The sequence below is a fragment of the Eptesicus fuscus genome, chromosome 18 (genome assembly GCF_027574615.1).
Source record: "Eptesicus fuscus isolate TK198812 chromosome 18, DD_ASM_mEF_20220401, whole genome shotgun sequence".
Taxonomy (NCBI): domain Eukaryota; kingdom Metazoa; phylum Chordata; class Mammalia; order Chiroptera; family Vespertilionidae; genus Eptesicus; species Eptesicus fuscus.
Genome location: NC_072490.1, coordinates 7,487,697 through 7,495,369, shown reverse-complemented (window position 1 = coordinate 7,495,369; position 7,673 = coordinate 7,487,697).

The following is a 7,673-nucleotide window of genomic DNA, read 5'->3' as shown; positions in this document are numbered from 1 at the left end:
ATCTCTGCTCAGGGCCCACATGCGGCTCTTTGGCCCCTTGAGTGTGGCTCTTCCACAAAATACCGCGGCCTGGGCGAGTCTATTTTGAAGAAGTGGCGTTAGAAGAAGTTTAAGTTTAAAAAATGTGGCTCTCAAAAGAAATTTCAATCGTTGTCCTGTTGGTATTTGGCTCTGTTGACTTATGAGTTTGCCGACCGCTGGGCTAGGGGACCCAAGTATAACTTTCTTATATTGTGAGAATTTGTCTTGGGACCCACCTGCTCAGGTGTGCCTGTTGGGGGAGGGGTGAAAAGGTGGTGGTCAAATGGAGACTGGTGGGTGCCCGCATCACTCAGCTGCTGTGAGTTTTGGAGCTAAGAGTTCACAGCTGCTTCCTTCTTCAGAGCATTACCCTCAGGAGGTCGTCACTCTCCCACCGTGACTGGCATGGGGTACAAGAGGCCAGCCCTTTACCTCTGGGAGAGACAATTCTGGGGTGCAATTCATGCTCCAGGCCTCCTGTGGGATCAGGCCAAAGCAGTCTCCAGCTGAGCCCCACCCTGCGCTGCCCTCGGCTCCACCCAGCCCCCCGCTCCCTGAGCCTTCTCTTAACCTGCCTGACCACCTTGTCGGGCTCTGCTTCTGGGGACGGTAACCCGAGGCAAGTGGAGACTCGGCCAGACTTTTTAAGGAGCGTGGACACAAGCTTTCTGCAAGATGTTTCGTTCACCTTTCACTTTTAGAATCCATTCATTTACTCAACACATACGTTGCAGCATGTATCGACGAGAAAGCAGACAGCGCGGCCCAGGCCCTCAGAGCTGACTAACCCGCGGGGAAGGCGGACGCCGTGTGCGATCTGACCTTTTGGGGATCCCCGAGAGGAAAGCTGCAGATGTATCAATGTGGGCAAAACCACTCTAATGGTTTGTTCCCAAGCTCCCCCAGTGACTGTGCCGTGAAAACGTGTGTGATGCCTTGAATTCTCCGGTGTTCCCCAGCACCCCGCCTGGGATCACAGGGTAAATAATGCCTCTCCACTAGCAGCTTTGCAAGCTAAAGCAGCTTTTAAAGAACTCTGGGCGTGTTACAGGAAAGCGGTTTTTCCAAAAATACATATTCTTTTAAAATTTCATTCTGAGGGGCAGTCATGAGGTCTACTGCCTCCCCCCCCCCACCCCAATCCACCACATTAAAGCCCATGAAAACATAACTCAGATGATTAATATGAATTAGTCTTTCCATAACCCTTCCTATTGTCGAAGTGCTGTGCCCTGCTGTTGGTTTGAATAAGCCGAGTGACTCAGCCAGCCAAAACACCGGGAAGGAAGGTTTCAACAGGCTCTGATTGCATTCAGTAGTCCATTATGCTTTGGCCAATGCTAAAGGTTTCATATGAAATTGAAACAAGAGGAAAGGCCCAGGTTAAGACAGTCCCATGACCAGAAAAACCTCTGGAGTAATATTTTCACTCTAGTCAGCCAAGAAAATATTCCAGACCACCCCTCCCGACGAGGCGGCGTCTTTGGAAGAGAATGCTCAGGGGGCCTCTCTGCAGAGCTTTGTCCCCCAACACAAGGAAACCTGAAGGTCAGTGTCTCAGTCTGGGTTCTCCCGGGGCTGTCGGCAGCTAGACAGACATGAGCAGAGCAAGGACGATGGCCCAGGTACAGAAGGTCACCAGGATGGAAAGCCCCGGGTACCTAGCAATGGGCAATCATTGTAGGGTAGAGCCTCCTCCCCTAGCATATCCCTGGTCATGAGATTTGGACCCTGTTGGGGGGCAAGTTTCTCAGCAAGGACTTGACCCCTCTGGGTGCAGGAAATTGGAAGAACAGACGAGTGACGGTAGGGAGGTGGGACCTGCTTTATTACGAACAAAGCAGCCGCAGCCAGCTGGTCAGTGGCACCTTATATACACGCTCAAACGAACGAGGCCTCGTGCCGATGAGTGACGTCTGTGCTACATTAACGTAAACAGGTTACATAAGGGCGCGCCTGCGCAGTGGGTATCCTGCTACTGCTGAGTCCTTGCCCTCGCTCATGGGTAGGGCACAGGAGACTTTAACATCGTAATACTACCGTGTCCTTGTCGGCACGTATGCGTATGGTGAATGGGCCTTTAACCTCTGGCGTACCCTGGTCAGGGCCCCCACAGACCCCCTGACCTTTCCTCCCTAGAGATAACATCTAGGCCTCGGTTGTATTTCAGCTCCAGGCCCAGATAAACAACAAAACCAGCCCCGGCTGACCTCAGGACCAGCTGCACTGAATAATGACCCTGTGCCCTGGTGCCGGCCAATCCATCAGTGGAGACCACAGCCCTGAAAGGACACACCTGGAAAACTGCTGAATATTCTATTAAGATCTTTCCCTGGGGCCCCCACTCCCCCCCCCAAAAAAATAAAAATAAAAATCTCTGCCCTAAAACCCCTAGGATGGAGGACCCATTGCACTCTCCCTCCTGGGAGCACACCCGTGCCTTTCTCAGTCCCCTCCCCCTTCCCCCTCCCCAGGCAGGTTACCATTAGCTTCCCCACTCCCAAGCTCCAAGGGGCCTTCCTTTACCTCCATAACTTGTTTCCTAAGCCCATTTGTTCTAGGAATTACTTCTTCTATCTCCGTGATTTACCCAATAAATGTCCTCATACAGTTTGGGTCTGGACTCTGAATCCTTTCCTAGCCAGAACCCAAGTACCGAGGTTGCTGAACCCGGGTTTGGCCTGACCCCAGCAGTCAGACACCTGGTGCAGCTCCCACCTACTACACCGGCAGCAGACCTTGAGATCAGAATGTGTGTGAAGGGCTTATTTGGGAGGGGAGCCCAAGACACACTAGTAGGTGTCTGTGAAGCATAGTAACCTCCATCCTGTATAAAACTGCTGTTTGAAACTCTCTGCTATTGTAGATAGTTCCTAGTCCTGTAAACTCTGTCACTTTAAGACAGTCTCTTATTCTATAAAATGACTTTGTTTTTTAGTTCAAATAATAGAAAAAGATAAACTTAACTGTCTGACCTTGCAAGCTAGCCATCCAATGTAATAGACTAAAATAGACTAATACTGATAACAATTCCCATATTCTTATGCCAAGTACAAACTCATTATGTATTCAAGGTTACAACTGTAACAATAACTCACACAGAGCCCTTTGTAATATCTGCAAACAAAGAGGCTCGAAAAAGTATAAATATGGGAGATTTCCTGTATGTGGTGCTCAGAGATTTGGAAGAGACACCTCCCTCTGGGCCGCACACAATAAACGACTCCTAATTAATTGGCTCATTAAGGCATCTTGTATCTCAGTGTGGCTCAGTTGGTTGGAACGTTGTCCCATACACCAAAAGGTTGCAGGTTTGATTCCCAATCAGGACACATACCTAGGTTGATGGTTCGATCCCGTCAGGAGGCAACCAGTCGATGTTTCTCTCTCTCTCTCTCCCTCTCTCTAAACATATCCTTTGATGAGGATTTTTTTTTTAAAGAAGTCCATTATTAGACAAGTTACCACTTGGGGAGACGGAAGGTTAAGTCCGCTTGGGTCCTCTGGGAGTCAATGAAGAACATGGGCCTCTGAGTTTCCAGCCTGGGGGTGAGGAACTGGGGTATTTACACACCATCTCCGATTACTTATTGGTTAAAAGCTGCTGGGTAAGGATGTCAAATCCCCAGCAATTCCAGCTTCCCTCGTGCAGGGAGCTGGCTCCAGCAGCCAGAGAGAGCCCTAAGGCAAAGTGCAGCAGGCGCTACCATAGGAAGGTGGGCCCACATGCCAGGCAACGGTAACTGCTAATGCAAGTCACATCTTGGGGAGGAGCAGTGAGAAAGAAGAGGAGACGAGGACAGAGGCAGGGCTGATTCATCCATTAGGCACAGTTTCTGGGACCCATGATACTTCTAGGGTCCCATGAAAATATTTTAATTTTTGTTAAACTCAGAAGAATGAACATAATAAATCCAGCCTGGATTATACTTGTCTTTATATCAGCACAGTCATAAAATATAATTTTAACTTTTTTTTTTTTTAATGGAGGAAGGGACCCATGACCACCCACAGAAGTCCTGAGTGTCCCTGGCAGAGGAGGAGCTCCCGTTATGTTCCTTGACTGTTGGCAGAGTCTCCCATTTCAGGTGACTCACACTGGTCCAAACCACCCCACCCTCCTGTTTCATTTCTTTCCTCTCTTCTTTCTTTCTCCTCTGCTTCCGTGCTCCTGTGTCTCTCCTGCTGTATTTCTGTGTATCCATAGTAGACACCTGTTATTTTTGTCTCCCCAGCACCCACTCCCAAATCTTGTAAAAGTCTCTGAATCTGCTTGGGAGGAGTCAGTCGGCCCTTCATGCTCTTGGCCAAGAGGTGGGCACTTAAAGTAAATCAGATGCTTGCTCCTTGGAATTTGATTTCTGAACGGAGTAATGTAAAAACTACATTACTTCCTGCTCCCTGGAGTGCTCTAAATCCTGTCCTCTTCAAAACCTAGTTCTTCAGCTCTTCCTTTATTCTAGATTGTATAAGGTACATGAATAATGTGTATGAGAAAAATATATGTACATATTTGCATATGTATACATATGCATAGAGAGGCATACCATGTCCATAGATTAGAACACCCAATACAATAAAAGCTTTTAATTCTTGTTGAATTGATATCCCAAACAAAATATAAATAGGTTTTACATTATGTGGAAATTAGTAATTTCTTTCCAGAATTTTTATGGAAGTGCAAAGAGCAAAAAATAACCAAGACACTCTTGAAGAAACATAAAGCTGGATGATCTGCTTTCCCAAATTACAAGAATTACTATAAAGCTCTAATTATTGAAGTACAGATAACTAAGGTAAAAATCTAGACAGGCATAACAGTGACACAAAATAAAGAGCCAAGAACAAACCTATCTATACATAGATACTTGATTAATGGCTGAGGTGTCACTACAGAGAATTAGGAAAAAGATAAATAAATGGTGCTGGGACAATAGATATGGATATGAAAAATTTAATTGGATCTGTACTTCATACTTGACATAAAAATCAGTTTCAGGTGGATTTAAACTTAAATTTGATAGGCAAAATAAGAAATTCTTTAGGCAATAATATAGAAAAATATCTTCATTATCTTGAAGAAATAATAAACACATAGTAATTAATGAAATAAAAAGTTTAGCTACTCTACCTTTTAAAGGTAGATCTTAGGTTAAATGTTCTTATCATACATAATACACACACAAAAAGGCAGAGGAAACCTTTAGAAGTGATTACATTTATGGCATTGTTTATAGTGACAATTTTATGGGTCCATATTTGCCTTCAAACTCAAGTTTCAAAACTCAAAATCATGTTGTGGGAAAGCCCTTGCTTCTCTGGCGGCCAGGGCGGTGGCAGGGGCCCAGCCCCTTGCACGGATTTCCTGCATCGGGCCTCTAGTAATTAATAATACAAGAATAAACTCTGTTTCATGTATTCAAAACTATAAACCTACTGTTGCCCCATCCTGCATTCGGATCGCATAGAATTGATAAGAGGACTTGTATCTGGAGCAGAAAGTGCTACAAACCAATAAGAAAAAGGCACACAACCCAATGAAAACATAGGCGAGGGACCTGAACAGGCCATTTAGAGAAGGGGATGTCCAAAGGGTCACAAATATACGAATATCATTGCAGTGGAGGCCATGTCCATTACAACTACCACGAGACAGCAATGGATATGTCTCTGATGAGGGAGACCAAGGGTCTCTGACGTTAAGAGGAAATTTACTTTTTCTTGTAAAAATAAACTCAACGCAAAGGGAAGACCTTATCCTTGTATTTCTTTACATTAAAAGAAGGAAACAGAATTACATTGGAGTTAGAGAAGGAAAACAGCCAAGCCAAGAACAGAAATGACAAGACGCTACTCCTTGCCGTGGAACAGGGACAGGCATTAGCTCACAGGGTGGAGCAGCCCAGCAGGTAATTCCGGCTCCCGGACCACTTTTCCTTTCCCGGTAGCAGACTGTGTAGTAGGAAAGTCTGGTTTTCTCCAGCTCGAGAGGCTCTTACTGGGCTGGAGCCTCTGGCTTGCGATAAAACCCTCTGAAAGATATCTGCGTCTGAAGTGAAGTATTTATGGAGGGGCTAATTTTTTCTGTCTTGATGGTGCATTCATTCACCTACTATTGACTGTCCTGACCATGTGCCAGGCATTGTTCTAGAGCAGTGGTCGGCAAACTCATTAGTCAACAAGAGCCAAATATCAACAGTACAACAATTGAAATTTCTTTTGAGAGCCAAATTTTTTGAACTTAAACTTCTTCTAACGCCACTTCTTCAAAATAGACTCGCCCAGGCCGTGGTATTTTGTGGAAGAGCCGCACTCAAGGGGCCAAAGAGCCGCATGTGGCTCGTGAGCCACGGTTTGCCAACCACTGTTCTAGAGAATGCGAATAGAGCAGTGGAGAAAATAGACAAATTATCTGCCCTCTTTGTTAAAAAAAAAAAACCTTTTATTGATTTTTTTTTTTTTTTTTTTTTAGAGAGAAAGGGAGAGGGATAGAGATAAAAACATTGATGAGAGAAAAACATCATCGGTCGGCTGCCTCCTGCACGCCCCTCACAAGGAATCAAGCCCACACCGGGGACGTGTGCCCTGACTGGGAATTGAACTGGTGGCCTCTTGGTTCCTGGCTCAATGCTCTACAGCTGAGCTACACTGGCCAGGCTTCTCTGCCCTCTTGAAACTAACATCCTAGAAGGAGAAACAGAATGTAAACAAATATACAGACAAAATATATGCTGTGACAAAAACTCAAGTAGAGTTAGAGAGTGCAGGGTGAGGGTGGTGCTACGTCCGATAGGGCCTCACTGAGGAGGTGATATTTCAGCAGACAGCGGAGTGAAATGAGAGGAACAGCAAGTGCAAAAGGCCTGAGGTGGTTTGTGTATTGGGTTGTTGTTGTTTCACGGGAGTGGATGTTATTTCGCTGTGCTGTTTCCTTTAAGAGGTAAAGTCACACGTGGGTTTGATGTCTGTTGTCTGTTGTGCGCCTCCAAACAAGCCTAGGTGTGGAGCAGGTGTTGTCAGAACCTGCTATGAAAGAACAGATTGTCCCCCTGGTTCCACGGCCACGCACTCACATCCCGGAATGGCTAATGAGTGTGTTTTTTCTGGTACAAAACCAGCGTTTAGGGATTTTTGAACTAATTCTGTAGTTGATCTCCAAAGTAATGAGAGCAGCACTAACCACTCTCACAAATGGGGGGTCTTGGGCTCCCTCCACCTCCCCTCTGGGTGTCTAGAGGGCATGTGCTGAGCTCCCAGGCCCCACCCAGGACCCGTTTGCTCCTATTCCCACAGTCTTCCCTTGGGTTCTGACCTACACTCTTGTTTCTTCCATAGAAAAGCCCTATTTTCTTTCACTATTAACTTCAGCTCATTGAAACCCAGAGCTCAAACATTTTGCAACCCAAAAAAAATGGGTTCCCTTTTCCTGGGGGGACGGAGGGGATAGGGGGCTTGCTTTTCAAACTCTGCCAGCCGGTGACACAGCAATGCAACACGTGCTTGCCATCCCGGTGGGTGGGACATGCCCTCCGCTCCCAGGATGGATTGCGTTCTCACTAATGGGACAGAGAAAAGAGAAACAGTTGTCAACAGGGGAGAGCAGGTTGAAGGATCAGTTCCTGCTACATTTTCTCCTGCCAGCAGTCTGTCTG